Here is an 18,005-nt window from a genome sequence, read left to right on the forward strand (position 1 = left end):
CTGACAAAAGGCATATATGTTCATGAAATTTTTATGTAATTATAAATCAACATGTAGTCCTGGTAGAGAGGCTACTTGAAACATGGTATCCACGTATGCCTAAAATGGACAAATGTAATATTAGGATTATTGCAACCATATACCAATACATGTTGATTTATAATTACATAAAAATTTCATGAACATATATGCCTTTTGTACCATTGTGATTTATCATTTGTGTGATATATTGTTTACTTTTGGTGTATTAAGTTAGTCCAACATATTTTGTCAGACTTATTATGGTTATATGCTAGTCTAACACATTATGGGTTATTTTTCATGGTTATGTGATTTTTACCTACTTTATATTTGTTTCATTAATATGGTTCTGTGAGGTGTATTATATTGGTGCGATTATGCCTTCAGATGTATTAGTTGTACATTATATAATTTTTTCCTTATAGTTTTGCCATTTCATATATCATGAAATGTAACTTATTATGTGAATACATAGGAAGTTCAGTGGGCTCTTTGTATTGCTCTGCATACTATGTTATTTGCTATCCTTATGTATTTTATTTATTCACGCTGTTACATTATTTGAGTTCAATCTTTATTATTTGGATTTTGGTATTGTATTTTTGGGAGCGGAAATATACCATTTCCCTCATGGGTTGGGCATTTTCTTATTGGTCGAGTGGGTCTATAAATATTCATGACTTTTTGCTTTTGCTTTTTTGACTATGTATCACTGAAGAAGGCATTTTTTGCCGAAACCGGTCTGGACATTAAAAGTCATATTTTTTTGGTAATTCATTGGTGTTCTCATAATTTTTTACTTCGACTCACATATCTGCTGGCCAACAGTGGTTTTTATGGTACATTCCGGGCCATGCAGTACCTACGTGCGGAGCATTGTGTTTGGACTTCTAGACACAGCCCATGATATTCCCTTTGTAGGTCATATGGGCATAAAACTTACAAGGAGATGTATTAAGCAGAACTTTTATTGGCCTGGGATTTTCAGAGATGTAACATGGTACTGCAGGACCTGTGAGCAGTGCCAAAAGGTAGGCAAGGCAGAAGACAAGGTGAAAGCTCCTTTGATGCCTTTGCCTGTGTTTGAGGAGCCATTTCAAAGGGTAGTTATGGATATTGTGGGGCCTCTGAGTACCCCAAGTTCCACAGGGAAAAAGCATATTCTAGTGGTAGTAGATTATGCTACCAGATACCCTGAAGTGGTGGCTCTATCCTCCATTGAGGCAGAAAAGGTGGCAAATGCTTTGTTAGAGATTTTCAGCAGGGTAGGTTTCCCAAAAGAAATACTGACTGACAGAGGTGCCAATTTCATGTCAGAACTGCTGGCTTGTCTGTGGAAGTACTGTGGGGTGAAGCACCTAAAAACCAACCCCTACTATCCCCAGACTAATGGTCTTGTTGAGAGGTTAAACTTTACACTCACGTCCATGCTATGGATATTTGCAGACCAGTTTAAGAGGGAGTGAGACAAATATTTACCTCATCTGTTGTTTGTTTACAGAGAGGTGCCCCAAGTATCTACAAGTTTTTCACATTTTGAGTTGCTGTATGGGCATAGGGTGAAGGGACCTCTAGATTTGATTCAAGATGAGTGGGAGGGTGAGTGTGAATCCCATAAGGAGTCTGTTGTGGCATATGTCCTAAACCTCAGAACAAGGCTCAGAGAACTCATGAGCTTGGCTCAGGAAAACCTGGCAGAAGCCCAACAGCAGAAAAAGGTCAGTTATGACAGGAATCCTTGAGTTAGAGAGTATGCTGTAGGACAGCAGGTAATGATTCTCATTTCTGTCAGACACAACAAGCTGCAGGCAGCTTGGGAGGGACCCTACAAGATGGTAAGAAAGGTCAGTGATGTTAACTACATAGTAGAACTGTTAGGCAGGAGGCAGGGGCACAAACTGTACCATGTTAGCATGATGAAACCTTATACATGATAGGAAGGCCCTTGTGCTGAGTATTTGCAGTACAAGGCAGGAGGAGTCTGAGTGGGATTTATGGCTGCGGGGAGCTGGCCAACCAAATCCCAAATTATTATGGTGGAGCCTAGGGTTGCAGGCATATGATGGGACAGTGCAGCAGTGTACTGAGGTCAGTAATGCCAAGGCAGCTGGAATCTCAAGACAGAGAATGGGGTAAGGTATTCCCAGATAGGCTCAACCCTCGCAAGCAACATTTCTCAAGGGTCACTCGAAAAACTAGCTTCAGTTTTTGGGAGAGGAGAAGTGTGACAAACTGAAATGCTGCCAGCCAAGCTAGCTGGAATTTTGTAAATAATTATATGTCATTTGTGAATATTAATATTATTTTATAGAAATGTAACAGAAGGAAATCCTGCCAGCCAGTTATTGTCTTACAAATGTAAGAAAACTATATGTTATGTGTAAATTAAACTACTGGCACAGAAGTGTGTGTTGAACAGGGTTTGTACAGTACTGAGCTACAAGAATGTAACTACAGCATACCCTACTGGAAAAGAACAGAAATGTATATAAACTATATACCTGTGCAAATATATGTTTTAATAGTATAAACTGGAACACACAGAGTTAACTTGAAAAACTTCAAGAAAATAAGTTTAAATTAAAGTGTTTTACGACTGTATCTCTCAGTTTCAGTTCAGCAGCAGACACAATGTCTAGAGCTAGAAGTTTTTGTATTGTCTTGAAACAGAAATAATTACTAGGTTTCAAATGTAAAACCATTTTATTGTTTTACGACTTCCAAGTTCTGCAAACATCTGAGAGATAATGTACTTCTCACACAGAGATGTTAAATTTCTATAAGTTTCTGTTTAGCCTGGGAACTGAAGTCAGGTGGCAAAGAGTGATGTCATCTAAGCTAACCCAGCAGTAATGTTGGATATTAATTTAAGAACTCTCTCAGAGAGACGAGGCATTTTGTATTTTGTTGACCTGGAAACATCCATCATCATCTCATCTGCACTTGCTTGTAAGTAAGACTTAGGGCATAGTATCTCTTTTAGACATATATAGCAATATAGTAAAGATTAGATGTTTTCTGTATTTATTTGAGACTGCCCTGCAATGTTATTTTAAAATATTTCCTGTGATTTTGAATTCTGAAGTAACTGTGTTTGCTTTCTGAGTATTGTCTTGTTCTTTTATTATTTATTATTAAATATATTTAAACCTATCTTTGTGGCTGATATTTGTGAGACATATTTAAGCTCTTAGAGTACTTGCATATGTAATTGGTGACAATGTACAGGCCACTCCTAAACAGCCTTTCAAGTCTTGGTCAAACTACCATTTGGATTAATAGTAACATTACACAGTAGGATTGAACACCCTTTGCAAGGGCGTTATAGTACCTGATAAGTAAGGGTGGCTGGTGGCAGCTGGTACTACCTTATAGTCTGGGCAGAAGGGAGCATAGCTAGTAAACCTGTGCCAGTCTTTCCCAGGTGTGTGTGTGTGTGTGTGTGTGTGTGTGTGTGTGTGTGTGTGTGTGTTTGTATATCAATCCAATCTCAAAGTGGGTGTGTGTCAGCTACTTGGGCAGTGACACAAAACACTGGTTGGACAGAGAGGGTGCTAGAGGTCTTAGCTTTGCCACTCAGTTGAGCTCTTAACCCTATAGCTGTGCTATTGAGGAGTCTTATTGAGGATCTGGAGAAAGAGGAAGAAACCAGCCCCAGACTGACTGTGATCTCTGTGTGCTCTTAATGGAAATTGTAATTTACTGTGTGTGTACTTGTCATCCTCCCATTGTGTACACCCCTCACTGTTGCCAGTGGTGAGGATTCAGGCTCCTTGATTACTGGGCCAGTGCAGGGGTGTCTCTCTCTCTCTCTCTCTCTCTCTCTCGCTCACACACACACACACACACACACACACACACACACACACACACACATATGCACACTTATATGCACACACATAGACACAAACTCACACACACACAAATACACCAGCTCCTTACCCGCCGGATCACACTCACAGAAACATTCTTCCATTCACCATTACACACACACACACACACACACACACACACACACACACACACACCAATTCCCTACCCACCCAATCACACTTACAGACATACTGGTCCATTCACAGTTACACACACACACACACACACACACACACACACACACACACACACACACACACACCTACCTAAATATATGGTGCTGCGGTAGCGTTGTCGCCTCACAGTTAGACATTGCCCGTTCGATTCTCAGTTAGAGCATCTTCTGTGTGGCGACATGCATGAATGGGCGTTCCTTAATTGAAGGCTGCACGTTAGGCCCGGCAAGCCAGCATGTAAAAATCTACTGCCAATCATTAGCAGACCGGAGTTCCGCTGTGGCGACCTCTAACCAGGACAAGCCAAAAGATACAAACAATCACACTTAAACACACACACACATGCATACACATGCCCACACACACATATACATACACATGTGCACACCCACAACAGACATCCCTATCTAACTTACCCCCTCAGTAACTCCTTTACCACTACCTCCCAGGCCGACACACACATACACACACACACTCACACATGCATCCCCTCACATACACTCATGCACACACCGGAAAATGACCTTACCATTAAACTCCTCAGTATCACCTTTTCCGCAAAGGGTAAACACAGCCTTTTGGCCATATTCATGACCATCAGCAACCAAGTTGTGATAATTAACACAGCCCAATGATTCTACAAATCACTCAACTGCATAAATGCCTTACTGCAGGCAGTTGCAGGGGAGACCACATGCTTAATTAGCATATGCATCTCTCCTGGACTGCCTTATTAGCACACAGCACAGCTGTGAAGACATCCCACTGCTGTGCTGCAAGTCTTCATGTAAAAGCACTGTGGTAGGGGTGAGTCGAATTCCAAAAAATGCACATTGTGGTAACCTTTATAAATTCAAACCCTTTTTTTTTTGTGAGCACTACTGAGGAAAGCTTTTGGTTTTTATTTATTTATGAACAAATTAAATGGACTCTTTACTCATTCATCTAAATGTATGTGCTTCTACATTATATGTGATACCGAATTACATTAAAGTAAATTTTGAGTTACAATTCTATGTGAAATGCTGCAACAGTAGCATTTGTTTTCATACCTTGCATATAACAGAACTATTTTCTTTTTTCTTTTTTTTTATAACATACCATTTCTTAACTTGTTAAATTGTTTTAATTAACTGAACATCACAGTTTTCACAGAAATCATTATTTACTTACAACAATGATTTGTATTTATTATGATACTTGTGGTGATGTCACCTTCACAAAGACTAATTACTAGGTTATCATAATGCATATGCATGCTGCTATGCTACAGTGGAAGAGGATTGTGACTTGGCATGGGTTACCAACCATTTCATCTAGGCATGCCTTGAAATCTGGACAAAGCCAAAATAATGGTGGGTCAAAGGCCCAAAATCAGGGACATATTTTAAATATTGCTGTTACAAACTTAAAAAGTTATTAACACAACAAGTTTTGAATAAGTAATCATTTTATGAAAGAGATGAGGTCTGAAACTCAAAAGTTAGTTACTTCAGTCCTCAATGGATTTGCCAGAAATACTAAAATTTTATGAGTATCAGAACAAAGCTATTAAGCAAAAATCTGGATGTTCTTCAAAAATCTGGACAGTTGACAGGTATGCGTGAAACTGCAGGTTCTGCCAGTGAATGTTCTGTGTGCTGAAATGGATTTACCTAACTTCACTACCACAGACTCACTACAGTGATGTGCAACTGAATTTTTATTGCTGTTTTTTTATCGTGCTGTCAGAGCATCATAAGATGATACTTCCACAGACCTCACCCTTCCCCACCCCACTGTATTACTTCTCCCTCACTAGCCAACTTTTCAGACCACCTACCTATGACTTCCTTGATCCACTACAACAACCAGCATGTGCAATGCCCTTACTTAATTTGTAACATTGTACAGCTATCAAATACACAGTTCGCTTTCTCTTTCTCTTCATCACTGTCTAACAGGATAGCAGAATTACTATATAACAGGATAATCTTAGACTTATTCTAGAACCTGTTGAGTTCTTTACAACTTGGCATTTCCTGTGGAAAACTTACATCAAGCAATTTTTGTTTTGTTACTGCTGCTGGTGTAGCTTATGAGAGATATTGCTTCAGTGCAGAAAAGATAAAAAAGAAAGAGGTCTACATTAAAATTAGTGCAACAAGATGCAAAACTGTGGTTGAATATGTAAGTAACGGAGCTATCTAGTGCTTAAAACTGCTGCCATTACTAGGTTATTTTCAGCCACAGAAGCCTTATGTTTTGTAAAATATTTTTGCATATACAGCCTTCAGGCCACTATGTACTATGTAGTATACCTCTGTGGAATGATTAGCATGAATCATATTCATCAGTTAGAGCCAAATATAAACAGAGTGAGGTTAGTAAATACATAAGCCAAAAATTCATCCTGTTCATCAGTGTGATGATGGTTTCTGCATATCTAACAACAACAAAGTATATAGGAAGACAAGAGAAACAGGATGCAGATGTTCATCACTGCCTATTGATGAAGCAAAATTAGTAATAGGAAAGCAGACAGTTTCCCTTAGAAGAATTTCTTGGGTCTAAATCATGGAACTAATATTTTATTCCCCCCTTACATAACAGATGTCGTACTACAGTTTCTTCTGAAGTAAGTGTATACAAATTTCGTCTGGTGTATCACTCACAGGCAGAAATATGACTGTAGGCAGTTCTAATAATAAAGAATCATGGTTCCTACTGCACTTGTTATCTGTATTTTCTCACTCCTGCATTATCTGAGTTCTGTCTTGAGCAACCTCATGTTCACGTGTTTTATGACATGGAAATACAGGCAGAACAAAAACATACTCCCATCGATTGCTGTGGGCAGTGAGGAACGTAACATTTTTTGTTTCCATAATTAGATCATTCAAAATGAAAGACAGTTACCATAGTTATGAATCAGTATTGCCTTGTAATGGATGATCAGAGAACCATTGAAATATAATACATTTCTCCTAGCATCACAGTGATCAGTAGTACAGCTTCCCACATTCAAGTGTCATAAAACCTGACAGCATGGAGGGTGGATCCTGGTGAGAAAGAAATTCTGCAGAATGAAGAACTTTCAGAGATGCTCTTGAATAGCATCCATTATGTAACATTTATAATCTGTTATATTTTAATGAAGCCACCTACGTTCACAGCAGTTGTTGCCTTTGGCCGAGATAGCAGGTTGGCTTCTGCAGCTGCATGTCAGAGGAGGAGATTTCCTTACATTTAAACATCAAGGCTGATACTGTATACTGTTCAAATATTCACTGCAGGTTATGTCACAGTCCTGTTCATATTATTCTAAGTAGCATAATAGGGTATGGTAGATAAATATTTTAGTTAGTAGCGTTTCAAATTATGAAAGGAAAATAAAGGAATTATGTCTTCATCTGCTGCACTAGCATCAGTTTAACTGTTCATATTAACTATCTGCAGGCGTGGTTTGAATAAAAATGTACAATCCCAGAATATATGAAAATATCTCATCACAGAAGACTGACAACCGTTCAAGTACATTTTTAAGGAACACAGAAATGTTATTCTACATCCATCATCGACATCCACATTAGGTTGTATAATTTATGAAGGGTAGAATCAGAAATTTAAATTGAAAGACATGTCTGAAAAGGTATCTTCTCATTTCATCTCATGACAGAAAATAGGAGAACAATTAACTGAATTACAATGCAAGTTCTGAAGCTTCGTTGTGACAGAGTTAGCACTTCCAAAATGATGTGTATGCTGCAAAGTTAGCCTGTATTTACGAGCACTTTTTATATCTAGGATTAGATGCTGACAGGAAGAACAAAGCATACAACTATGTAAAGCTACCTCTTTTACAAGATGCTGGACCTTTTTTACCAGAAGGCACTGTAGTTCCTGTTTCAGATATTTAGCTTCTGTCTGAGTTCTGTAATAATATAAAGTCCAGAAACCTTTTATTGATTTAAAACCTTTAATGAAAAAGAAAAATGTTAATAGAAAGAGCAGCACTAGGAAAAACGGTGTCCATGACTTTAGAAACTGAGATTTTTTTTTCAAATGCAAACTTGCATTGAACCAGAACTGAAATGAAAGTGGGGCGGGAGCTCAAAGCCATTCATTAATTAATTTAATCATTTTCTGTTTCCCACTTTATTAAGATCATTGAGAAATTGGATCCTATCCTGGTACAAGCCAATTGAAAGGCAAAACAATAATTCTTGGATGAGATGTCATTTCATCACAGTACACACAGACACACACACACACTTGAGCATGCAAGTCTATGAGTCCACAGTCATTTCATCACAGTACACACAGACACACACACACACACACACACTTGAGCATGCAAGTCTATGAGTCCACAGGCACCTAGAACAATTTAAAGGCTCACCCGTTCTACTATCAGCAAGGTTTTGGAATGTCACAGGAGATCAGACCCATGGTAAAAATTAATGTGGACACAAAGAGAAAGCACAGTTGTGCAAGTAACCTTACCATAACAGTAGCTTTTCAGATAGATTACTACTGCTGTAGTCTAAGCTAGATAGTATGTATCATGCCAAGGATCAGATGAGTTGGCCAGTTTCCAAAGCTTTGGAGCACCTTCCGCATGCCCTAGTCACTGTATAGCATAAGGAGAGCAGTATAAAGCCAGTGGCTAGGGTGACAAAACTTTAGAACTTTCTTTCCATCAAAGTGTTCTCTTCCCTGTGGACTTTGGGTGATCAGCGGGCTAGTGTTTCACCAAGGCTGCGCATATAACTAACCCATTGGGGAATACCTTCCACTTCTTCCTTTTATGTGGAGAAAACTTTTTCTTGCCTGTCAAATATATTGATTCAAGGCCAGAACTGGTGTTTTTACTGATTGTCACAAAGAATTTTACCTTAAATCTTAAATTTTCTGGTCATGGTTCCATGTGGGAAAAGCTTTTCAAATATTTATTTTTTGTGAATACCCAAAACCAAGCAGTGCAAGTCAGTAATGCTAACCACTGCTCATATCTTACTTAAGGGAAAAGAACAGATGGACTCCAAGTTGAATGTTTATCTTCATAATGAGTCGAAGCTCAACTTAATCCTTTAATTGTCAAGATACTACACCTCCCTTTGTTATGGAAGTAACTCTCTATCTAAATGGCATCCGCTAGATGAAGCCTTGATTAGAACCTAGCTGCTACCTGTTCAGCTAGTGGCTTGGACACTGGGAGAGTTGGGAAGCAGGATAGGAATGTGTGGATTTTTGTTGGCTTGTCCACTTTGGGAGGAAAGGGTTTTCTGCTCAAGATCAGACATATTGCTGTTACTGTGAACAGCTCCATAAGTAAAGAGCAGATTACCTTTAGCATTTTGGCATGGAAAGGGACATGACTAACCGGTGTTACATGAAATAATGCATGTGAAGTCAGTAAATCCATCCAGTTAGGGCATATAAAAATACCCTGGTGTACAGGACAACATATATGGCACTTCCAGTTGCTCCACTCCAATTCACATCCTCTTACCAACCCACCACTGAACAGTGTCAACCCCAGAGGGGGTAGTACTAGGGACATAAAGGAAGATTTGGAGCTATAGAAATAACTCTAGAGTGTTGTTTGTGCTCAGCTAAAGGGTATGTAAATGGGGTCCAAAAACTAAATTCCCTTTCTAACCCATACCTTTCAATCTCTTAGTTTAAGAAATCTGCACAAAGTCTGACAAAATGTGGGGGCAAAGGCCCAAAAATAGGGGCATATTTTAAATATTTCTCTTATAAACTTAGAAAGTTGCTAGAGTAACTGGGTTTGTGTTATACATTTTCTGAAGGATTTGAAGTCTGAAACTCAAATGTATGTCATTAGTTAGTGACTTCAATCCTCAGATCATCCCAGTAATTTGTCAGGAAAACCACAAATTTTATGAGGAATAGACCCCAAATATAAGACAAAAATCTGGATATTCTGTGAAAATCTGGACAGTTGAGAGGTATGTTCTAACCATAAGTTTTTAGCATGGGCAAATCTTTGGTTTAGTACATACATTTTTAACTGAAAAGTACTTATAATTAGTCAGAGACTTTTTTATTCTTTTGTTCAACAGGTAAACCTCCTAGACACACTTGTCCCTCTTCAGGGGGATCTAGGAGTGGTCTTGTTAAGCAACTTGCTCAGTCATACAGCAGGGAAATGGAGGTTGAGGGATTCTAACCTGAGGCTACAGTGTTAGCATCTTCTAATCTTAATCTTAATCTTCTGTAATAAATTTTCAGTTTACTAGTTCAATGTTTCATTGTAATTTTTTTTTAACCAAGAAAGCCTAAGAAGACTATCAACACATTCTTGACTTTTCCCAGAACAGAAAAGGTTTCAGACTGATTAATATAGTATTGTGGTCAAGTAAGATGGCTCCTTTCTCAAGTACAGCATTTAGATGGGGTTACTCCCTTCCTCCCATGTATGGCATTTGCTAGTCACAAAGAAACAAGTAAATGCATTTATCTCAAGATCTGTTAACTACAGGTGATTTGCTTCTGTTTACACTTATGTGTCTAGGCTAAGAGGAAATACAAGTTAATTAACAAAAAGGCAAAGAAAGCAGTCACAGTAACAAAGAACAAGGCATCAAATAACTTTTACCAATTTCTGGAATGTGGCACAGCTGACAGCACAAAAACACAATCATGTTGCAAGATAATAACAGAAAAACAAAGAAGGTAGTTGGCAGATGCCAGCAACAACCTGCTCACCAGTCTAGAAGGGAGCATTTAAAGATGTTTCTGACTGAAAAAAAATCACACAGAAGCTGTACTGCTAAATATATAGTCTACTATGAAAGAAGGAGAACTCACTCTAGAAAATGTATGAAACTCCCTAAGTAAAACAAAATCTACAAAACAGGCAGGCTCAGATAAAGTCACAGCAAATATAATAAAGATACTGGGTATATATTATATGTTCGAAGTTTGAAAACTTCAAACGTTAAATAATCAAATTTAAATGTTCGAAGTTTCAAACATCGAACATATAATAAAAAACAAAAAACAAATGGAACTTATCTGACTAGTGTAGTGCTATGTGCAGATGATGTGCCACACTAAGCAAACTCTGAACAGGGACCAGCAAATGAAAGTGACTGGAATGCAAACCTAAAGGCATATAGAATTAAATTGATTACAGACCAGGCAACCGTCATGGCAATAAAGGAAAAAAATATCAGAAGAAGCTGCAAGCTGTGACAGAAGGGAAAATATGGAACTGGATAACAGCTTCAGGTATTTGGGACATGATTGAGGAAAAGATCAGAGAAGAAAAGAAGACGAAAATCAAAATGAGGAGGTTAAAGCTAAAATCAGAGGTGCTATAGCTATCATGTGCAAAACTGTCACCGACACAGGATAGCGTACTGTAGTGGTATAGTCACATGTACAGGATAGCATACTGTAGTGGTGTAGTCACATGTACAGCATAGCATACTGTAGTGGTATAGTCACATGTACAGGATAGCAAACTGTAGTGGTATAGTCACATGTACAGGATAGCATAATGTAGTGGTGTAGTCACATGTACAGCATAGCATACTGTAGTGGTGTAGTCACATGTACAGGATAGCATGCTGTAGTGGTGTAGTCACATGTACAGGATAGCATAATGTAGTGGTGTAGTCACATGTACAGCATAGCATACTGTAGTGGTGTAGTCACATGTACAGCATAGCATACTGTAGTGGTGTAGTCACATGTACAGGATAGCATACTGTAGTGGTGTAGTCACATGTACAGCATAGCATACTGTAGTGGTGTAGTCACATGTACAGGATAGCATACTGTAGTGGTGTAGTCACATGTACAGGATAGCATACTGTAATGGTGTAGTCACATGTACAGGATAGCATGTTGTAGTGGTATAGTCATATGTACAGGATAGCGTAGTGGTGTAGTCACATGTACAGGATAGCATACTGTAGTGGTGTAGTCACATGTACAGGATAGCAAACTGTAGTGGTATAGTCACATGTACAGAATAGCATAATGTAGTGGTGTAGTCACATGTACAGGATAGCATAATGTAGTGGTGTAGTCACATGTACAGGATAGCATATTGTAGTGGTGTAGTCACATGTACAGGATAGCATGCTGTAGTAGTATAGTCACATGTACAGGATAGCATAATGTAGTGATATAGGCACATGTACAGGATAGCATGCTGTAGTAGTATAGTCACATGTACAGGATAGCATAATGTAGTGATATAGTCACATGTACAGGATAGCATAATGTAGTGGTGTAGTCACATGTACAGCATAGCATACTGTAGTGGTGTAGTCACATGTACAGGATAGCTTACTGTAGTGGTGTAGTCACATGTACAGGATAGCATACTGTAGTGGTGTAGTCACATGTACAGGATAGCATAATGTAGTGGTGTAGTCACATGTACAGCATAGCATACTGTAGTGGTATAGTCACATGTACAGGATAGCATACTGTAGTGGTGTAGTCACATGTACAGGATAGCATACTGTAGTGGTGTAGTCACATGTACAGGATAGCATAATGTAGTGGTGTAGTCACATGTACAGCATAGCATACTGTAGTGGTGTAGTCACATGTACAGGATAGCATACTGTAGTGGTGCAGTCACATGTACAGGATAGCATACTGTAGTGGTGTAGTCACATGTACAGGATAGCATACTGTAGTGGTGTAGTCACATGTACAGGATAGCAAACTGTAGTGGTATAGTCACATGTACAGGATAGCATAATGTAGTGGTGTAGTCACATGTACAGGATAGCATAATGTAGTGGTGTAGTCACATGTACAGGATAGCATACTGTAGTGGTGTAGTCACATGTACAGGATAGCATGCTGTAGTAGTATAGTCACATGTACAGGATAGCATAATGTAGTGATATAGGCACATGTACAGGATAGCATGCTGTAGTAGTATAGTCACATGTACAGGATAGCATAATGTAGTGATATAGTCACATGTACAGGATAGCATGCTGTAGTGGTATAGTCACATGTACAGAATAGCATACTGTAGTGGTATAGTCACATGTACAGGATAGCATAATGTAGTGGTGTAGTCACATGTACAGGATAGCATAATGTAGTGATATAGTCACATGTACAGGATAGCATGCTGTAGTGGTGTAGTCACATGTACAGGATAGCATACTGTAGTGGTATAGTCACATGTACAGGATAGCATGCTGTAGTGGTAAGTCACATGTATAGGACAATACTGTAGTGGTATAGTCACATGTACAGGATAGCATACCATAGTGGTGTAGTCACATGTACAGGATAGCATACTGTAATGGTGTAGTCACATGTACAGGATAGCATGTTGTAGTGGTATAGTCACATGTACAGGATAGCGTAGTGGTGTAGTCACATGTACAGGATTGCATGCTGTAGTGGTATAGTCACATGTACAGGATAGCATAGTGTAGTAGTATAGTCACATGTACAGGATAGCTTAGTGTAGTAGTATAGTCACATGTACAGGATAGCATACTGTAGTGGTGTAGTCACATGTACAGGATAGTATGCTGTAGTGGTATAGTCACATATACAGGATAGCATACTGTAGTGGTATAGTCACATGTACAGGATAGCATACTGTAGTGGTGCAGTCACATGTGCAGGATAGTATGCTGTAGTGGTATAGTCACATATATAGGATAGCATATTCTAGTGGTGTAGTCACATTTACAGGATACCATGCTGTAATGGTATAGTCACATGTACAGAATAGCATGCTGTAATGGTATAGTCACATGTACAGGGTAGCATACTGTAGTGGAATAGTCATATGTACTGGATAGCATACTGTAGTGGTATAGTCACATGTACAGGAAAACAGAAGACAGTTTGTCAAAGCAAATTTTGGAGAGGGAGGAAGAAGCAAAAGGAGATGAGTACATACAGCCAAGATTTTACAACAAAATACTGGTGACGGCTAGGAATGACTGTTAAGGAAGGTAAGAGAGTGGTGCCAAATCAAAATAGGTAGCAATAGCTGATGCTACATCCTGACCTCATGTAAAAATGTCACAAATGGGGAGAATGATGATGATGTGGCCAAATCTGTGACAATCAGATGAAAACAAAAGGCTGGCTGAAAGATTCCTCAAACAGTGAGAGTGGACTATGACATGTGGATGGTTGCCAAGTTACCTAATATGCAGTGCAGACATTGGGAAAGAGCTTCAAGCCTCCATGACGTCTTCAGTCACCAGATGCTACACATAACATGCAGTTTCTTGCAACAACCAACAGGGGACATAATAGAAGTATTACATCATCTGCCTCTAGAATACTCCATCAGTTGATGCCATGCTGCAGCAAGTGAGTGAGGATATATGGTTCCCTCATACCACAGAGAAGAAAGCTAGCAACTTGCAGGATATTTATAATATAGCCCCTTGCTCCCTCATTGAAATAAAGGCCTTAGTAGATGAGCCTAGAAGAAGGCATGTGAACTATAAAGCTTACCATTCCATCCACTACCAGGTGGTCTGTAATGCAAAGGGTATTATTTACAGTAAGTTGGCAGGCCACCCAGGCTGCCATCAAGGCTCCCAAATGTGACACACATGAGACTTGTAGCAATAGTTTATGAGGGGTGACTTTCCCTAGGGGTATCTTTCTGGTGATGCTGAATATACCCTGGAGTCATGGTTGATAACACTTATTAGAAATCCACATACCATGACACCATATGGAAACAACTATACCTTGTCACAAGCACAGGTCATCATGGAGTATGTGTTTGGGCTGCTAAAGGCAAAGTTTCACTGCCTGGATTTATCTGGCATTGCACGGCAGTGTATCCCTGCACATGTGCAAAGATATTCTCAGGATGTGCAATGTTACACAAAATAATATTTAGGAAGCAGTTGCAGTACGGTGGGGGTAATCATGAGATCATCTCTCATTATACTAGGCAGGGAAGGGTGAACTAGATGAGAATTCAGTGGAGGTCCAAGCAGCAGGAGATGTCCATACCAGATGTGGTGGGTCAGTATGCATTGCACTGGTAAAGAGGCAGTGACTAACACATAGCTTTGGGCCATAGTAAAGCATACACAATAAAGAAAACATAATGTATGCAGACTCGCAACCCAACTATGCTTACCCATGCATAGACTGGGCACACTGCAAATCAGACACAGGTAACCCAAGTAACAAAGTATAAAGGACAGGGCACAGTTGTCATTTGCACAGGTGGGGAGTAAACATGAATGTGCAGTGTCTTCCACAGGGAAATGTGTCATTGTTTTAGAAATTGAAAATAATGTTGTGCAGTGTAGGTGTGGAGGGACAGTGTCATAGTTTGTGTGTGTGTGTGTGTGTGTGTGTGTGTGTGTGTGTGTGTGTGTGTGTGTGTGTGTGTGTGTGTGTGTGTGTGTGTGTGTGTGTGTGTGTGTGTGTGTGTGTGTGTGTGTAACTAGGAACTAAAGTGGTTTGTGTGTGGGTGTGCTGAGACACAACCTCAACAGACTGATGTTGCAGTACTGCAGGTATGTCTTACGGACAGGTCCAGGGCACTTACAAAAGATATGTGGGCATCTTGTGCATGTCCCTGCCTATGCGAACTGCCTCTTCATGGAGTTTCACGGGTAGTAACAAGGCCTTGGCTAGAGGTAGGTTTGCTGCATGACGCTGAATGATGCCCTTCACCAGACTTGGCACTACTGCAAGCACCACATCCTCAGGGATGTCCTCTCCTGCCTGTATGTACCTCTACACAAGATGCTACTTTGGAAGTATTGATGTTGTGTGACCCTGACATAAGACTTCCACGTCTACTACAGTCGCCTGCGCTTGAGCCAGATCATCTATGTGACTCATGCCTAGCAGGTAGTCAGTGAACAAGGGATAGACTGATTTGTACCTCAGGTGATGGAACTTGTCAAGATTGTCCCACATATTGGATATGCACTCCTGTAGCTCATCACTTATACCCTGCAATTCAAGAACCATCTCTGCAAAGGCCAAGGTGTCATTAGCCTGAACATCCGTAAAATCCTTCACATTTGCTGGGTTGCAAATATTAATATAGATAGTTCATCAGTACCCATGGCATCTATAAACATTAGTGTGCACAACTAAATGGTCATCCCTATGCCCTATAGCTCTTGCATCAGGCAATGAGAGCTATGCTACAGGGTCAGACAGAATTCTCATGACTATGCCTGCCCACACTAGGCTGTCCATCATTTGGACTCTGTGTATCTTGCATAGTGTTCACAGGCAGAGGGCATGTCCATGGCCTGGTTAGGGGATCTGGAAGGTTTACATATTCACTGTATCAAAGACCATACTTCCAGACTGTGTCAGCTGTTAACCACTATTGTAGTCAGCAATGTACTCTTTTCTGACATCAGGCAGTAGAATATCCATTGTGGTGGGTCCAAATAGTGCATCACCTGTAAAGACACCAAAGCATAAGACCCACAATAAGTATCACCCACCTTCTCTACTTTATTCCCAGTGCAGAAATAATGGGCACATAGCATTTTTACTGAAAAAAAATAACCTTACCTTATGCAGGTGTTCACTTACCTTGCAACCCTGATATACCTACATAACAAGAGAAATGCAAATTCACTGTAATGCTCAACACATAACTCCAAAACACACATGGGGCATTCCCCAATGGACACCTTTATGAGTGCTCTGCAGCTCAACTCCAAGGTCCAGTGCACTACCATGGCAAAATGATGAGTCCTGCTCCCTACACAGAGTAGCAAAAAAATCTTTCATCTCTCTCAATGATGGCTTTACTGATGGCCCATCTCCTGTTACCCTAACCTCCTGTATAAGGCCAGAAGCACACTTTTGTGCATCTCAAATTATGTTAGTGGCCCTGCATCTGCCCTGCTCATAATGTTGGCCCTGACCACTGACAACATTAATGTTGAATACCACATCCTGCTATTTTTGATTATGATAGGACCAGTCAGCCTTCTCCATTCTGAGCAGCTGTCAGCTTGGTGACAGCAGGCCTGCAATAAGACCACACTCTCTCCATGTTGGAAAACTTGCATTTTTGTGCCTTCCCTTTACCATGCATGAAGCTGTGTGGAGAAAGAATATGCCATGTGAGTATACCACTAAGGAATGCTTGGCAACTGATACTATCTGCCACTAAGGAATGCCTGTCACATGGTACTGTCTGCCACTAAGGAATGCCTGTCAAATGGTACTACTCAGCCTGTTTCACTTTCATGCTAATATGAACTCATAAGAGTTTACTATACTAGTATACCTCACTATATGGCACAGCCACAGGCATAATCCATAGCTTCTTAGCTTCATACTAGGGTACTTGCCCTTGCAAGCCATTTTAAGCCTAGCCAGTTATCCAATTTGAGAATCAAACCCTAAAGCTTGTGTCTGTAAGGTAAACACCTTAACCTTTATGTCAACCACCTAGAAAGTGACGCTGATTAGGTCAGAGCTATGTGACATGGGATCTTTTACATCTATCTGAGCTACTGGCTATTCAGTCAGATGGGATCTCGGTTTCACTTCTCATCTAAAGGGCAGAACACCCCATATGGTGCACTACAGTGTCACCAAGCCATCTACCTCATGTGAGAATAGAATTCACAGCCTTATGCACCAAAGGCAAGCATGGTACCTGTTGCTCCACTGACTATAATTCTTCCCCACCCTTTTCACAACTATACAGTGCAACAACTAGAACAATCCATAAAGCAGCTCTGCTTCCCATGCAAAGAATTACAGTTATCCGGACACATTGCAAGCAGTAGCAGTAAACTGCCTGCCAGTATGCACCATGGCCAGAATTGAAATGTATGTTCAGCTATGGAGCTGCAAGACTGTGATTGTCCTGTATCCAGAACACTCATCCAGTATAAAAATGCTCAGCAGAAAAGGATAGAAAGCGGGTCTATATTGAATTAACAAAAATCCTCTTGTGTG

This window comes from Protopterus annectens, chromosome 17.part0 (assembly GCF_019279795.1).
Source record: "Protopterus annectens isolate FY-2018-M chromosome 17.part0, PAN1.0, whole genome shotgun sequence".
NCBI lineage: Eukaryota > Metazoa > Chordata > Ceratodontiformes > Protopteridae > Protopterus > Protopterus annectens.